This window comes from Lagenorhynchus albirostris, chromosome 10, assembly GCF_949774975.1.
Source record: "Lagenorhynchus albirostris chromosome 10, mLagAlb1.1, whole genome shotgun sequence".
NCBI classification, from domain to species: Eukaryota; Metazoa; Chordata; class Mammalia; order Artiodactyla; family Delphinidae; genus Lagenorhynchus; species Lagenorhynchus albirostris.
In genome coordinates, this window is record NC_083104.1 from 21210589 (window position 1) to 21227958 (window position 17370).

The 17370-nt window shown below is 43.6% G+C and overlaps 1 protein-coding gene across 2 annotated transcripts in view; it reads left to right on the forward strand.

Moving 5' to 3' along the window:
* Positions 1-17370, forward strand: part of FRMD4B (FERM domain containing 4B) — a 186460-nt gene that overhangs the window by 37787 nt on the left and 131303 nt on the right. The gene's annotated exons all lie outside the window — the stretch shown is intronic.

The window sequence follows — 17370 nt, forward strand, 5'->3', positions numbered from 1 at the left end:
GTGACACTGTGAGTCCGGGAACCACACTTTGAGGACCACTCATGAGCTCCTCATTGATCCCCTGACCTTGTCTACTGTAGTCTCCCTTTTGGTGCCAAGCTCCAGCCACGTTTGCTGCTACTTTTTTCTTAAACTGCGCATTCTCAGTGGGACAGCTTTTCTCCAAGGAGGGTGAAAATTGGTTCTTGGGGGCAAACATTAAAACCTCTGATATTACAGTAGTTTGTGGACTTCAAAAGCTCAACTCTACCCAATAGATATACAATATATCTGTGATATTAAAATTTCATGAGGGAGGAGGGCATAAGGGGAAAAATAAATGTCTAGAGAAGCTCCTTAAGAGTGTAATCATGAAAAAAAAAGTTGTGTGACAAATGAAGCCTATTCCTGCCACAGGGCCTTTGCACTTCTTGGGCCTCTGTCTGGAATGTTCTTTTTCCAGATCTTCCCAAGTCTGACTCCTCATCATTCCCCTCAGACTTTTATCTGCAGGGCTATTGTAAAATTCTCCAATTCTTCAAAAGTGCTTTTCTCTTCACTGATTTCAGTCTAATAAAAGGCTTCAGGGGCTTCCCTGGTGGCGCAGTGGTTGAGAGTCCGCCTGCCGATGCAGGGGACACGGGTTCGTGCCCCGGTCCGGGAAGATCCCACATGCCGTGGAGCAGCTGGGCCCGTGAGCCATGTCCGCTGAGCCTGCACGTCCAGAGTCTGTGCTCCGCAACGGGAGAGGCCACAACAGTGAGAGGCCCGTGTACCGGAAAAAAAAAAAAAAAAAAAAAAAGGCTTCAGGGACTGACAAGGTGAGTGCTCAAGGCAGCAGGACCCTGCTGACGGAGCACTGCAGATTCCCCAGAGCACCCCTGGGTTGGGAGCACTGCATCCTCGTTTACAATTCTAATTGAATGTTCTGGGAGCCTTCCCACTGTAAAATGCACAGGAGGAAGCATTGCAGGCAGGAGCTGGCTTATATTTTAGTTTTGTTTTTTCTTTTAACTTTACTTTTTTCGTGAATACTCTTATAAGGGCCAGGAGATGGTGTGGGGCAGTACAAAGAAGGAACTCTACATCTGGCTCTGTCTAGCTGTGTGACCACAGACAAGTCACTTCCCTTCTTTGAGACTTCATGGCCTCATCTGTAAAATATGGATATGACAAATGGAGGATAATCTGCAAAAATAATGACTCACTGTGCCATGCATCTGAAACTAACATGATATTATAAATCAAATATACTTCAATTGAAGTATGAAAAGGATATGAATTAACAGAGAAAAATAGGGATATGACACTTCTGCCACATCAAAACTTGCTGTAAAGTTTCAAAGGAGAAATAGAGACCAAGGCACTTTGAAAGTTTAAAGCACTCCAGACAGCCAAGGTGATATTATTACTAATTGAAACGTTCAAAACAAGTTTATACATGGCCGGAGCTTCTTGCTTCCTTCTCTTCTGTAGAGTTCAGGGACAGAAAAGAACCTGCCCACCACCTGCTCAGTACCTGAACGTGGCCTTTGAGAACACCCACACTGAAGGGGCCTGTAGCAATTACCTGGTTTTTATTAGTGAAAAGTATAATAATATTACATGTTATTACCATTTGTAAAGTGTACACTCTGCTAAGCATTTTATGTATATTATCTCATGTGACCCTTCCAGCCCTGGGCAGGGGGGTGCTATTATTATCCCTGTTTTCAGGTGAGGAAACCAAGGCTCAAGAGAAGTGAAGTATCTGTGTAAGACCAACAGGTGCTATAGAGGAGAGCTGGGATTTAAACCCAAGTCTGACTAACGCCAGAACCTATGGTCTTGACCATCACACTTCTTAAATAATATACTATACTTTAAAAGGTAGTAAGGGCTGCTTCTTATGGGACGCTTATATTGCACTTAGGCAAAATTATCCCCATTTTACAGCAGCTACTCAAAGAAGGTAAGTGGCTTCCCTGAAGTGTCCAGCCAGTTCGAGGCAGCACCAGGAACAGGCATCATGCCCACTGGACTTGTGAGGGGCTGCGCCTAAGCACTGCCCTGAACCAAGTACCTGAGTGGCGGCTCCAACCTGATTTACCCCCCCTGACAAGAGCAAGAGTGATCAGAAAAGCACTAGAAATTCTGGAAATTGATGACTTTCCAATGACTTTGCGTAATCCACCATCCAGGCCACTCTTACGAGAGGCAGCCATCCTTCTTTAAAGGACCACACCACCACCACCCCCAACCTTCAGAAATGCTGCTCTATGAGAGCACATGTAAGAAACAACACTGAGGCAGGGCCGCAGGGGGAGATATTTGGTTCCCTGGTTACAGCCCCAAGTGTCGGGTGAGATTTCCTCTCACAAGGCTGGTCCCTTCTGACGGGGGCAGAACGGAACTGAGATTATTTCAGAGCAGGAATAGAAATGGGGAGAAACTTGCCGACAGAGCATAATGACACAGGCTCAATTCTGCTTGTGATGAAAAAGGTGGAAACGTCTTTCATCGAGGCTTTAAGGTCACAGTGGCGTGCTTTAGCAGAAGAGTTCCAATGGTCTGATAGATTCCAGAAGGAATCTGGCCATTAAGAAGCCGAGGAGTCCCTCACTTGCCGATGAGACCTTAACAGTAGAAATAGGCAGAAAACTCAAAAGTGGATCAGGGGCTTACCCTGGTGGCGCAGAGGTTGAGAGTCCACCTGCTGATGCAGGGGACGCGGGTTCGTGCCCCGGTCCGGGAAGATCGCACATGCCACGGAGCGGCTGGGCCTGTCAGCCATGGCCACTGAGCCTGCGCGTCTGGAGCCTGTGCTCCGCAACGGGAGAGGCCACAGCAGTGAGAGGCCCTCGTACCAAAAAAAAAAAGGGTGGGGGGGAATCAGGAGCTGGAAATGAAGGGAAATTCATTTATTCCACACACATTTATTTAGCTTCACAATGGGCTAGGCACCGTCTTAGGGGCTAGGAAAGCAGCAGCAAGTGAAACTTACATTCCAGTAGCAAAAGAACAGGGAAAGCAAATGACACTGAACATTTGATATGCGAGTTGTAGTCCTGGGTCAGGAGAACCTCAGCAATGAGCTTGTCCCCTGGGGATTTTTTCAAGTACAATAATAAAGTATAACAAGCCCCGGTTATGTTGGCCTCTGTCAAGCTCTGTGCTCTGTTGGTAGGCATTACTAGCCCCATTTTAGAGATGTAATAAATAAGCCCTAGGAAAGTTAAGTCAGCTGAGCTTTGAACAGTTGTGTCGGAATCTAAAGCCTCTGTTCTTTCCTCTTTGTCATGTGGTCTCTCAGTGGCCTCAACATCTTGACCTAGAGCTCAGAGCAGCACCCTGCCCCCAGACCTCCTTCTCCCATCGAACTTCCCCAGTGGTGTGCTGGTAAGTAGTTAACAACCAGCTGTCTGGGGAAAAGGGCACTGATTGGTTGTATTTGCCAATTTCCATGGTGTAAATACTCTCACCTTGACCGACTTCATGTTACCAAGGTCACAACACTGAGTTGGGGAAAGATGAGCATTAGGTACCATTAAAGAGCATTGCTTTCACTGATTCACTAGACATTGAAAACCTCAAGAGCAAAGAGAATAGTAAAAGGGAGTAAAATAATTGGAAAGTGATGAATTTATTTCCAATTTAGTGAGCATTTATTACCCTTGTTTTTAATGTAATTTATTTCGATTTAAGTTGACATACTTTAATTTTTAATATTGGTTGTGCTTAAAAACCAGCTTGAAAATGGGACAGTAGATGCTCATGAGCTGTTAGGAGACGGCTCCACATCACCATTCTCTCCCTCAAAGGATTCTTTTCTCCTCATTCTGTTTCCTGGTGCTCACGCAGAAGTCTTCTTGGGTTCCTATTTCAAATTTCTCTCATCTTGACCTGTGGCCTTCCAGTTTATGATTTGCTCTGTTTTAATCTTTGAATCCCATGTTAGCCTCAAAAAAAGACTGAATCCTCTTTGAAAACACAACCTGCATTAGGCGACATTAAAGTTTCATCACCGAGTATTAGAAGCATCTGGGTTGAGTGGGGGAAGGTTTATTCTGTGATGGTAAAATGGGTCTTGGACATTAAGAATTTTTCTGTATTGGCCCAAATGAGTTTGACTTTTTTGTTTTCATTATTTGGTAATGCTTTGCTAAATCCCCTACCCAAATATGACATTTCTATCCACCAAGCTAGGACTCTGGACCTAGTAGAATCCATTTGTATTAATTATAAACTCCCTAAGGACTTATTTCAGCCTCTCCTTATACATGAACCCCAAAGAACGAAGAGATTTTGAAAAGCATAAAGCAGAGACATTCTAACAAGCTGATGAAAAAACTGAAACATGAAAACTCTGACAGTAAGCGTGTCCTCTAAAATTAGGGTAAAGTTGATTTAGGTTTTCTAGTTAATTTTTGCACACGTTTAGGTTTTCAGGGCAATATATGTGATTTGTTTGCTCTGTGGATGGCTTATATTGAGTCCAGATTTCCAAATGTGCTGCACTGAATAAACAGTACCCAGAGTATCTTTAAATTACAAGTATGGTAGTTTATTTTTAAAATCCCTCCACCCGAGCTGTGCTTGTCTTTAAGTTTTTATCTTCAAGTTTTTGAAAGACGCAGTACTTTTGCTCCTTCCTACAGGCTGTTTTTCACGGGAAAAGAGAAAACTGAGTTGGCAAAGCAAAAAGTTTCCAAACCACAGGGTGTCTGCTACTTGCATAATCACTGAAGCTAAAATTTCCATTTTCTACCCGGCGACCGGAGAACTTCTTTTCTGGTCAACCTGAAGTGCAGACAAGAACGAAAATCCCCCATGGCCCACGGGCTGTGTTCTCAGCTTTTCTTGGTTCCACTTTGTGACTTTTCCTGTTTACAGTGTCTGTGCCCTCCCAATTTTTCTTTTCTTTTTTGACTCATCGATACTGTACCACGATACCTAAAAATACAGCCTAACGACTGGTTTTAAGTAAAGAGGATGTTTCTTTCTGGAAAAAAAAAAAAAGCAGCAGAAATATCCTGCATGGTTTTCTGAAAATAAACATTTGACAGTCTCTCATCAGTGCCTCATCCGAGTTTCTAATTGGAAAACGAGGCAGAGTATGAATTTATACAGAGAACCCTGTTTTCATGAAGCTATGTCACCTGTTTTTCCCCTTGTTCTTTGGTGAGCTCCTTCTTGAACCTGGCTCAGCCCCTTATTAGCTGGGACCCTTGGGCAAGTCGCTTTCAACCTCTTGGGGTCTCAGCTTCTTTGGTGTAAAACAAAGGGCCAAAAATGTCTACGTGGCAGGATGGTTGTGAGAATTCAATGGATAAAATGTATGCCAAAGCACAGGACATAGACAAGGCAGTCAACATATATTCGTTTCTGTTTTGTGTTAGTGCAAACAAGAGTAGCTAGTCCAGGACACCATTTGGTGGCAATCAGGTACAGAGCAAGAGTTTGCAAGAGTTTCCCCAGCTTTGTGCACACGGGCAGCTCCAAATGGTGGATTTGAGTTAATCTGTTGATTATCACTGAGAAATCAGAATGGAATTAATCCCCAGCTATTGGGTTGCCTGCTCTCTCCAGGGTTTCACTGGCAGTTTGAGTCTTCAACTCTAGTGTGACAGTTTGACCTCTTAATAACCCAGCAGAACTTTTTCCTTAAGAAAAACAACCGTTGAACCAGCTTAAAATAACCACGTACAGTTAACATAATAGCACTCAACAGCTTACAAATCATTTCCACTAATTATAAGACTCACTGCACTACGGTAGGGCTGATAAAGCATGTCAGGCTTAGCACAGACCCTAACGCATAATCGGTGCCGATTAACTTGAGCGTATGACAGGTGATATGACTATCTTCTGAAGTAAACTTTAGGTTCAACCTGCATTAATACAAGAGACAAACAAAGCTAAATGAGATTGATTCTTACCCATTTTACAGGGACAGAAATGGAGGTTTAGAGAGAGACTCTGATTTTCAGGCCATACTCTTAGTTACATGGCAAAGCCGGGACACAAACCCAAGCCTCCTGATTCTAAATCCTGTGTGCACCTCATTGACACCAGGCTGGTTTCTCCTGATGGCCTTCCGTTCCAGACTTAATAAGTTGTTCCCTTTCTCTCTCCCTCTCTCTCTCTCTCTTCCTTTCTCTCTCTCCCTTTCTCTCTCTCTTTCAAACCTGGCTTTTCTTTTCACCAGCCTTATGAGATCAGGAGATGATCTGATAAGGGATTGTCTTTTATGAGAATGCCTTCCCCGGGGAATGTCTGCTAAAGTTGACTGAAATTGCTTGCCAGGTTGATGCTGAAGCCACAGAAATAGCTTTTCTTGTTTGCTTTTCTCCAGCCTCTGCCAGGCAGAAAGGGGGCTAGCAGTTGTATGCTAACATCCAGAAAACAGGGTTATCCCTCCAATCTCTCCTGGGAGCCACCCGTCAAGAGCAGTGGTCCAATTTAAGTTCTCCTCATCCACTTCCTGAAGTCTCGTGCTTCCTGGGTAAGAAGTGAGCTTCGAAGTGCATTTTGCACGTGCTCAGAACTTAACTGCATTGCCAGTTGAGCTATTTGAGAGCCCTATTCTTATCTGAAAATACCTTGTTTAATTGTTTTTTTTTAAAATTTTATATTGGAGTATAATTGATTAACAGTGTTGTGTTAGAAACTTCCCTGGTGGTCCAGTGGGTAGGACTATGCGCTCCCAGTGCAGGGGACCCAGGTTCGATCCCTGATCGGGGAACTAGATCCCGCGTGTGTGCCACAACCAAGAGTTCGCATGCCGCAACTAGGAAGTCCGCATGCCGCAATAAAAGATCCTGCATGGCAACTGGAGATCCTGCATGCCACAACGAGGATCCCACGTACGGCAACTACGACGTGGTGCAGCCTAAATAAATAAATATTTTTTAAAACACCAAAAAACAACAAACAATGTTGTATTAGTTTCAGGTGTACGGCAGAGTGATTCAGTTATACATGTATCTAGTCTTTTTCAAATTCTTTTCCCATTTAGGTTATTACAGAATATTGAGCAGAATTCCCTGTGCTATACAGTAGGTCCTTGTTGGTTATCTGTTTTAAATAGAGCCTTGTGTACATGTCATTCCCAAACTTCTAATCTATCCCTACCCTACCACCATTGTTCTTTTCTTCTCCTTATCTCTAGAGCAGTTGTTCTCAACCAGGGATGATTTTGTCCTCCGAGAGACATTCGGCAGGGTCTGGAGACATTGGTTGTCGCAAGGAGGGAGGGAGTACTGGCATCTGTTGGGTAGAGGCAGGGGTGCTGCTAAACATCCTACAATGCACAAGGGCACCCCCCCCAAGCAAAGAATTATCTGGCCTCAAATATCAGTAGTGCCAACGTTGAGAAATCCCACTGTAGGACAAGCTCCAGAGACAGTGCCCTGTGGATCTCGTTTGCAAATATATATTAGTATCGAGAACAGTGCTCGCATGTAGGAGGTGCTCGGTAAATATTGGTTGAGTGAATGAATGAACACAGGATCCAGAGCTTCTCCACATTGAATTAATTGCACTGTGTGCTAGACTGCATCTTAAGACTAGAATAACAGAGTTAGGCCCAGGCAGCCACCTAACCGATAGGTAATCATCCTACACCCAGAGTGTTCACATAAGCAGGACAGGGCTGGCAGCACAAGAGGCAGGGTTAATTCCATCCTGATACTCACTGAAAATCATTAACAAACACATAGACAGCGTTTTTAGCGGCCGCCCATATTTCTTCAGTGTATGGCCAGGAGATAGCCGAGGAAAGGTGATTACGAAAACCTTTGCAAACCTCTGACCTTGCTTTCAGATAGTGGCAGGAACCAAGCAGCTGTGGTTTGGTGAATCTAGATCAAGCTTTTCCAGAACATGCTTGGTGATCAAGATGATATGTAAAATGCCTAAGCTATGTGTGATTTAATATATAAGACTAATAGGTGGGGGCTTCCTTGGTGGCGCAGTGGTTAAGAATCCGCCTGCCAATACAGGGGACACGGGTTCGAGCCCTGGTCTGGGAAGATCCCACATGCCAGGGAGCAACTAAGCCCATGCGCCACAACCACTGAGCCTGCTCTCTAGAGCCTGCGAGCCACAACTACTGAAGCCCGTGTGCCACAACTACTGAGCCTGAGCTCTAGAGCCTACAAGCCACAACTACTGAAGCCCGTGAGCCACAACTACTGAGCCTGCGCTCTAGAGCCCATGAGCCACAACTACTGAAGCCCGTGTGCCACAACTACTGAGCCTGAGCTCTACAGCCCGTGAGCCACAACTACTGAAGCCTGTGCACCTAGAGCCGGTGCTCTGCAACAAGAGAAGCCACCACAATGAGAAGCCCGCACACTGCAATGAAGAGTAGCCCCTGCTCACCGCAACTAGAGGAAGCCTGCACACAGCAATGAAGACCCAACGCAGCCAAAAATAAATAAATAGATAGATAAATAAATAAATAAATACTTCTGAAAAAAACAAAAGATGAATGGGTGGGAAATAACATTGTAACAGAAGTCGTGTAACACGGCCATGCAGGGCAAACTGCGAATCAGATGCCTGAATTTAAGTCCTACTCTGCCTCCTTCTAGCTCTTCGACCTAGTGGAGACCTGTGGGCTGGGGTCTGTCAGTTACCTTCTCTGAACCTCAGTTTTCTCACCTACACAGTGAAGCAGGATTGGAATCTACCTCACAGGGTTGTCATGAGAGAATTGAAAAGGCCCATGTAAATAAAAGAAAGGTCTCTGGAAAGAGCCAGCCCACCGCAACAGTTACTTACTAACATTTTTTCTAAGGCAGATTACTCAGCTACTCAATTTCATATTTGGTTAACTGAATTCTCCCCACCCCGACCCATTTTCCTTTCCTCTTCTGCTGCTTTTATGCCACGGGTGCTTTTTCCTTACTTACTGTCTCTCGTTTTCCTACTCCAGTCCCAGTGAACCTGCAAGGGACGCCCAAGAGTCCTACTTTGATACGACTAATGGTCCGGAGATTCTACCCCAGGTCACAGCAACATGACCCTAGATAAGTTACTGAACCTCTCTGCCCTTCAGTTTTGCCACCTATAAAATCTCAACAATAAAACTTCTTCCCCCTAGGGTTGTTCACAGCATGAAGGAAGATACTACCCACATGAAGTGCTTAGCACTCGTGTGACATGTCCTACATGCTTCCTAGAAGCTAGCGGAATGGTTGGTTGATAGTGAAAAAAGAAGTTCCCAGTGATAGCACACTGGGAGGGCAGGCACCGTCTTGAAAGACCTTGAGGGGAAATCGCAGCTGACTGGGATTGGAGACATCTGTGTCAGTCTAGGCCATTCTCTGAACGAGAGTGTCAATAGCTCATATTCACTCAGCACCCAGAGATGATATAAAGGGACCCTGTTCAGCTGGAGTTGACATCATGTGGGTGAAATCTAAAACCCTGTCCACTCAATAGATCCCAAAGTAAGAACGTCCTAGATACGTCCCTCTCTCCAATTCCTCCAGGATGTCTCATCTCGTGAGGAATTAATAGCTCACCTTGTTCTCTGGGTGGAAAGCTTGTTTTTTAAATGTGTATGTCTGTCTGGGTCAAGGCTTGAGAGGTGTTTTTGGAACATCCTCACTTTACATTATGCTCTACATGTTTAAATCACTTGTGAATATTTCATTGGTACCTGTGTCTAGACTCTGACCAGTTAAAGTATTCCTCCACTGAGCAGAGATTTATTGCCCACATTTTACTGTGTACCAGGCCCTGTTCCAGGCCCTGGGGATACAATGGTAAACAAATCAACCAAGGCCTCTCCCGTGGAGTTTACATTCTGGTGGTGAAAGATAGAGGATAAACAAACAACAACCAAAAAGAAATACTAGCTACAAAGAAAATAAAGCAGTGTGGTATGAGAGACAGTGTCCAGGCTGTACTTTACACTGAGGATAGGGAAGGCCTTTTGGGGATGGTGACATTTGATTTAACATCTAAAAGATGCAAAAGCACCCAGTCGTGCCGTGATCTGGGAAAAGAGCATTCCAGACAGAGGGAACAGCATATGCAAAGTCTCAAAGTAGGAACAAGCCTTTATTCTGAGGAGGAAAAGAAGGTCGGGAGTTCCCTGGCGGTCCAGTGGTTAATACTCTGCGCTTCCATTACATGGGACGTGGGTTCGATTCCTGGTCCGGGAACTAACATCCCACATGCTGCGTGGCCAAATAAATAAATAAATATAAAGATAAGAAAAAAGAAAAGGTCAGTATGGCTGGTGTGTCCAGGCAAGGCAGATGGGTTGGACATTAAGTTAGAGAGGGTGGTGAGTCAGGTTACATGGACACTGTGAGCGAGGCAAGGAGTCGGATTCTCCATTGTATTGCTTGAGAAGCCCCTGGGCCTTTTTAAGCAGAGAAGTGAAGGGATTGGATCTGTATTTTGAAGAGATCATTCACAGGGCCATACGGAAATTGGACTCAAAAGCACCAAGCCCCGTTAGGTAGCTGATTTTGCACACATCCAGGCAAGATTAGACTCTAATGATGATGGTGGATAGGTCATCCCACAAAAAATCTTGGGGAGTCATTTTAATGAGACAGGTCCTCTTTTGCTGAACTTTCAGAAAAGGTCAAAAGGGAATGAGAGAGAGGAAATGAAGCTCGCTGCTTCCTTACCAAGCTTTTATATTTCCGTGTTCCAAAGAGCTACTAAAGCAAAACCAAAGTAGGCTGGGCTTCTGGTCCTTTTTTGGTATTTCCTGTTGCTTTCTAAGCTGCTCCCGGTCATTAGGAATGATCCCACCCTGCCCTATCTTGACTTGCCTTAGGGGTTTTTGGGGGTTTTATTTCGTTTGTTTTTTGTTTGTTTTACCGATTCTCTGCTCTCGTCTCCTGAATCAGGTAGTGGGATTGGGATTTGGTGGGGCGTGAGGGTGAAGTTCACACAGACTTGAACCCCACTATAGGCTGCACATCAGCACACCCCATGAAGCCAGAGTTCTCGCCAGTTCTCACTTCCCTTCTGATCTTCCTCATTTAACCACTGACCAGATGGAGAAGGTCCTTCCACCAGCACTCAGCGCTTAGCCTCTGAGGACCTGCTCTATCATCTGGGGAGCAAACGCAGGGCAGCCACTGAGGTGGGAGTTTTAATCCAACGTGCACAATTTTAACCTCCGATTTCCGGAGGTTGAAGACGGGAGAGGGTGGTGGGAAGGGTATCAAGTCTGGGTGGGTGTCAAGCGAAACTTTCCAAAGAGATCAATTTCTTACATGTTTTTCTATTCCACGCGAGGCATTGCTGCTATTAGCTGTCACTGGGTACGGGCCAAATCCGAAACTGCTCTGATGGTCTCTGTGGGGCTCAAAGGTGATTTTGAATGTGTAGGTATAATCATTGTGATCCATGAACAGCTCCCTTCAAATATAACTCCTGTGGATGAAATTAGAAGAGAAAGCTTCAGTGGGAGTCATGTTTGAAAATAAGTAAGAAATGCCCAGTTTTTTTTTTCTTTTTATGTTTATGGTATTTTTAAAAAATTAAAAGAAACAAGTCCATTTGTTGGGAAAAGAAGTGCATTTGCATAAGGTGGTATTTAGCAGCTGAGTAACCTCATGCTTACCTCATGTCGGGCCTGGAAGACAGAGTCCTGAGTTTTATTATGTAAGTTTCAGGTGTACAACATAGTGATTCACAATTTTTAAAGATTATGTTGCATTTAAAGTTATTATAAAATATTGGCTATATTCCCTGTGCTGTACAATATATCCTTGTAGACTTTTTTTTTTCCCGATATGCGGGCCTCTCACTGTTGTGGCCTCTCCCGTTGCGGAGCACAGGCTCTGGACGCGCAGGCTCAGTGGCTGTGGCTCACGGGCCCAGTCGCTCCGCGGCATGTGGAATCTTCCCGGACCGGGGCACGAACCTGTGTCCCCTGCACCGGCAGGTGGACTCTCAACCACTCCGCAACCAGGGAAGCCCCCTATTCATTTTATACATAGTAGTTTGTACCGGTGAATCCCCTACCCTGTCTTGCCCCTCCCCCTTTTCCTCTCCCCACTGGTAACCACTAATTTGTTCTCTATATCTGTGACTCTGTTCCTTTTTTCTTATATTCACTAGTTGGTTTTATTTTTTAGGTTCCAGAGTCCTGAGTTTTAATCCTGGGGCTCACATTGACTTGCTGTGTGGCACCAGGCACATCTTTCCTTAATTTCCCCACGTTCCAAATAAGCGGCGGTGATTAGATCCCTTCTAAGACTCTAAGTTCTACAATTCTAACTAATTCTAGTCAAATGATTTTGCCCTGGTACTGAGATGACTTTTCACACCTGCTTTATGACACATTGTTTTTCCCTTTCTACCCACTCATCTCCTCTCCTGAAAATGGGCTCCGTGGGAAGGCTTTCCCACAATTTGTCACTTTATAGTGTAGGGAGTACCTAGTGGGTAGCTAAGTGGTTAAGAACTTGGACTTTGAGTTTGGGTCTAGTTCTGCCATTTATGTATCTTGTTATTTATAATCTCTCTAGTAACCTCCTTCTCCTGTGTTATTGGGAGATAAGATTACCTGTCTCATGTGAGTATCACAAGGGCTTGCATATGTTAATACATGTAAAGTGATTAGTGCAGTGCCTGGAATGTAGAAAGCATCTGCTGGTTGTGTTGCTAGTGCTATTATTAAAATACCTAGCCAGGGACTTGCCTGGCAGTCCAGTGGTTAAGAATCCGTGCTTCTACTGCAGGGGGCATGGGTTCGATCCCTGATTAGGGAGCTAAGATCCCGCATGCCACGTGATGCAGCCAAAAATACATAAATAAATAAAATGCCTAGCCAGGTGGCAGGGTCACAGAAGGACACAGGAACTAGTGTTCCCCTCTCTCTTTTTATTTCTGCCCCATCATCTCTGGAGAATGTTTCCACCATGTACTTTTTAACTTTACCTGTCATTTATTTTCTTTAAAATGGGTTAGTAATATTCCTCCCATTAAAAAGCTTTTTTTTTTTAAGTGGGAGGATAAATGGATTACAGAAAAATTTAGCTGTTTGCTTGTTAATTTTCAAGCACGTGGGGACTATAATAAATGTGGTCCTCAGAAGCGGTATATTTCACCCTCAAGAGTGTCAGATTAAAAGCTGTCAGGATGTTGCTTATGAGGTTTGGAAAGACTGAGTAACTTTTTTAAGGTAACAGAGGTAGTAAGAGATAAAATATGATTGTGAGCCCAAGTCTGGCTTAGAACGCTTGTACAAGTTCCATCATTTCTCAGGCCTCAGTTTCCTGGTGCTTGAAATGAGGATGCCTCCTTTCATAGGCTTGTGTAGAGATTGAAATAGTATTTTTTTAAAAGAAGAGAACATGAGTGGTATTTTTATTCTGAAGTCTCTTCTGTTTTTCTCTTGCCATCACATAAATGCATTGGTTCACACTTGGTTCACACGTAGCTTGGATTTGAAATTTTATCCCCCTAAACTTTGTTAGAAACCCTATTACACTGGAAGGTCTGGATTAGGACTACCTGACTTTTGGTCAGTTATTTTGGAATACTTTATGTTAATGAGGGTCGGGTGTCAAATCCTTTGCCTGGTGCACAGCAGGCCTTCCTTTGACGTTTGGTTGTGTCTCTTCCCTGGTACAGAGTGAACTTGAATGTAGTTTTCTTATTCACATAGTAGGACTCCCAGGAACCTGGCAGATAATACACATGTGTGACCACCAACAGAGACCACCAACACTACCTACAGAGGGGGCTGTTCTGCCCTACCCTGGCCACATGTGGCCATGAAGGAAATCCAGCCCAGTGTTTCTAGACCTTACCATCTAAATTTTTTTAAAATGGCATCTCCTGATTTCTAATAGCAGCAACTGAAATTTATTCATAAGCATTGTTTTGACCAACAAGATACATCCACCACCTTTCAACTTTTGATTTAAGTGACAAGGGCAGGTTTTTCTGTGGTTATTAATGATCAAATTAGACCTTTGAGCTCCCGGAGGAGCCATCCTCCCATGTAGGAAAGGGCTTGGTGAGGACTGTGGGCTCAGATATGCCAGGATTCAAGTGTGCCAATGTGGGCATAAAACTGTAGCAGTTTCTCCCCAGTTCATCTGCACTGCCCTTCTCCAGTTTGTGTGTGTGTATCATCACATCACATGGTGGGGTGTTTGTTTAGTCCCTTCCCCGGGCCCCCCACCCCAGATGTCAGCCTCTCTCTTGGCTGATGTATTGTCCGGGATGGGAGTATCAGTGATTCTGAGCAGATGATTTTACCATATTAATGACATCATCCGGGGAGTGTGTCCTCTGGGATCTTTTGCCTTGGTTTAGGTATAGATACCTGTGGTGTCGTATGAAGATGCTTTTAGTTGCAATAAGCAGACTCCAACTCAAGTTAGCTTAAGAGAGGGAGGCAGGGAAAAAGTGGATTCATTGAAGGAATACAGGGATGTTTTATGGTACTCAAGAACAAGGATTCTGGATAAACCGTAATGGAAAAGAATATTAAAAAGAATGTACTCACGTGTGTAACTGAGTCACTTTGCTGTACAGCAGAAATTAATACAACATTGCAAATCAACTATATGTCAATTAAAAAATAAATTAAAAAAAAAAGAACAGGATTCACCCAGACTAGTGGAACGGGCTAGAAGTGACTGGAAAGACGTAGGGACCCTGACAGCAATTCTGAAGCTTTTCCTCTTAGGCTGCGTGATTTCTCTGGCCTCCTTCTAGCTCCCTGTCTTCTTCATTCTCTCTGCAGATGGTTTTCCTTTCTCTCCACATGCAGCAGACAGTGGCTGCCCCACAACCACCATATTTTCATCCACTCAGACTCAATTCCAGATTCCCTGGACTGAGGTTCTGACTGGCCCAGCTTAGGTCAGGTGTCTTTCCCCTCATCCAATCAACTGAGGCCAAAGGGGTAGAATCAAGTTGTACAGACATGGGCACCACTGCCCATGGTTGTCATGAGGTGGACAGATACACCTAAAAAAAAATTTACTATTAAACTCTCTAGGATAAAATTGTGTGTTGACAAAAGGCACATTGACTAGATCAAGGGAGATCCAAAGAAAACCAGAAAGGAGAAAGGATGTTTTTTTAAATCAGGAAATAAATTCATTTGGGTTATGCAACAGCAGAATACCTTGCAATGTTTTATGAGTTTTGACATATCCCTTAATGGATTCATATTGTTTCCGTGGATCTTCTGAGTATTATTTGATTGTTCTGTAGGGCATGTACTTAGGGTTTGCTTGTGTGGGTTTTACAAAAGAGATTAAATGATTTAAACTGACACATTGATTGATTTCCTCCTGTAGTATAGAGGAGTAGAAAAAAGATGACTTTTTTTTTTCAGTTAGACATTAATTCAAATTTTACCTTGCTTTTTTCTTGCCCAGGCAAACTTGAATGATTAACCTTAAACTCTGTACCTTGACTTCCTTGTCTGTAAAATGGGGATGTTGCCATATTGTAGAGTTTTGTGGAGCTTTAATGAGATAATTTCCATAAAGTTCCCAGTTTTGTGCCTGAAACAAAGATTGGTTCCCTTTCCTCTTGCCACCAGAGATGTGTATGTGACCTGGCTTTACAGAGTTTGAGGGCATAATCAGTGGCCATGGGGCAACGTAAAGCTTCCCACTTACCTCTTAGCACTACTTCCGAGGTTCCTATGGGCCACATCTCCGTTCTAATCAACTGAGCTACTTTCTAGGCTTTTAGAGCAGAGCTCAATCAAACATGTAAGTAAGATATTGTAATTAGTATTTTTCACATTAAAAACAGATTGCTTATCCCACTCTGAGACTCAATTTTCTCATCTGTTGAATTGGGGATAACAACCCCAATCCCAGGAGGTGACTATGCAGCTCAGAGATAAGATTATAAACACCTAGAGCAATGCTAAGTATGTAGTTGGTTCTCAGTAATGGAAGAAATTTTCTTTTTAAATTGGGATTATATGTATCTGAGTTTCCATGTCTTACAGTTTTGTTTTGTTTTGTTCAGTTTTTTGCCAAGTCATGGTGACTTGCAGGATCTTAGTTCTACGACCAGGGATTGAACCTGGGCCCCTGGCAATGCAAGTGCTGAGTCCTAACCACTGGACTGCCAGGGAATTCCCAAGGTCTTATAGTTTTGTACAACACCTAAGAGACAAAGTGCTGCCGATGCTTTTCAAAAGTAACCCAGCAATTCCACATGCATGGACAAAGCTGGATGTGCAAAATTTATTGTGACATTGCTTATGACAGCAAAAGGCTAGAAACAGTCTAAGTGTTCCTCAGCAGGAGACTCATTAAATACGTCTGCACAATGATTTGATACTATAGAACCTTTATAAAGAATGAGGTCGGTCTATATGTGTTGACATTGGAAAGATTTCCAAGAAATATTGAATTAAAAAAGCAAGGGGCAAAACAGTAAGTATAGCATAGTTCCACTTCAATTGAAAAAAACCATACACATATAAATATGCATATACACAGACACCGCAGTCACACACACACACACACAAATATTAAGAGCACCTGCTTCGGGACTTCCCTGGTGGTCCAGTGGTTAAGAATCTGCCTGCCAATGCAGGGAACATGGGTTCGAGCCCTGGTCCGGGAAGATCCCACATGCCAGGGAGCAACTAAGCCCGTGTGCCACAACTACTGAGCGTGCGCTCTAGAGCCCGCGAGCCACAAAAGCTAAAGCCCGTGTGCCTAGAGCCCGTGCTCTGCAACAAGAGAAGCCACCACGGTGAGAAGCCCACGCACCACAACAAAGAGTAGCCCCCGCTCGCCGCAACTAGAGAAAGTCCACACGCAGCAATGAAGATCCAATGCAGCCAAAACTAAATAAAAATAAATATTTTTAAAAAGTTAAAAAAAGAGTACCTGCTTCATTTCAAAATATGTTCAATATAATATTAAAGTAAAACATTTAACATGAGAATATGTTTTTTTAACATGTACATGTATATATCTGAAAATCCATCTAAAGATGGTCTGTGAGGATTCTCCTCAATCTGACAGAGTGGTAATTTCCGCAGGTAGAAAGGTTTGGAGCATGAGTTACTCAAAGTTGATCTTTGCATTTTATGCATTGTTTAAATATTTTACAAGGAGTAATTTCCCAGTATTGCAGTTATAAGTGATAAAAAATTAAATATAATTACTAATTAATACATCGAATTGTTCTTAACTGCCTTAACTCTTCTTTTTTTAAAAGTATTTTTTAGCTGCGTTGTTATTTTTTAGTTGTGGCACACGAGATCTTTTGTTGCAGTGCGTGGGCTTCTCTCTAGTTGTGGCATGCGGGCACATGGGCTCATTAGTTGTGGCACATGGGCTCTCTAGTTGCTCTAGTTGTGGTGCACGGGCTTAGTTGCCCTGCGGCATGTGAGACCTTAGTTCCCCGACCAGGGATCGAACCAGTGTT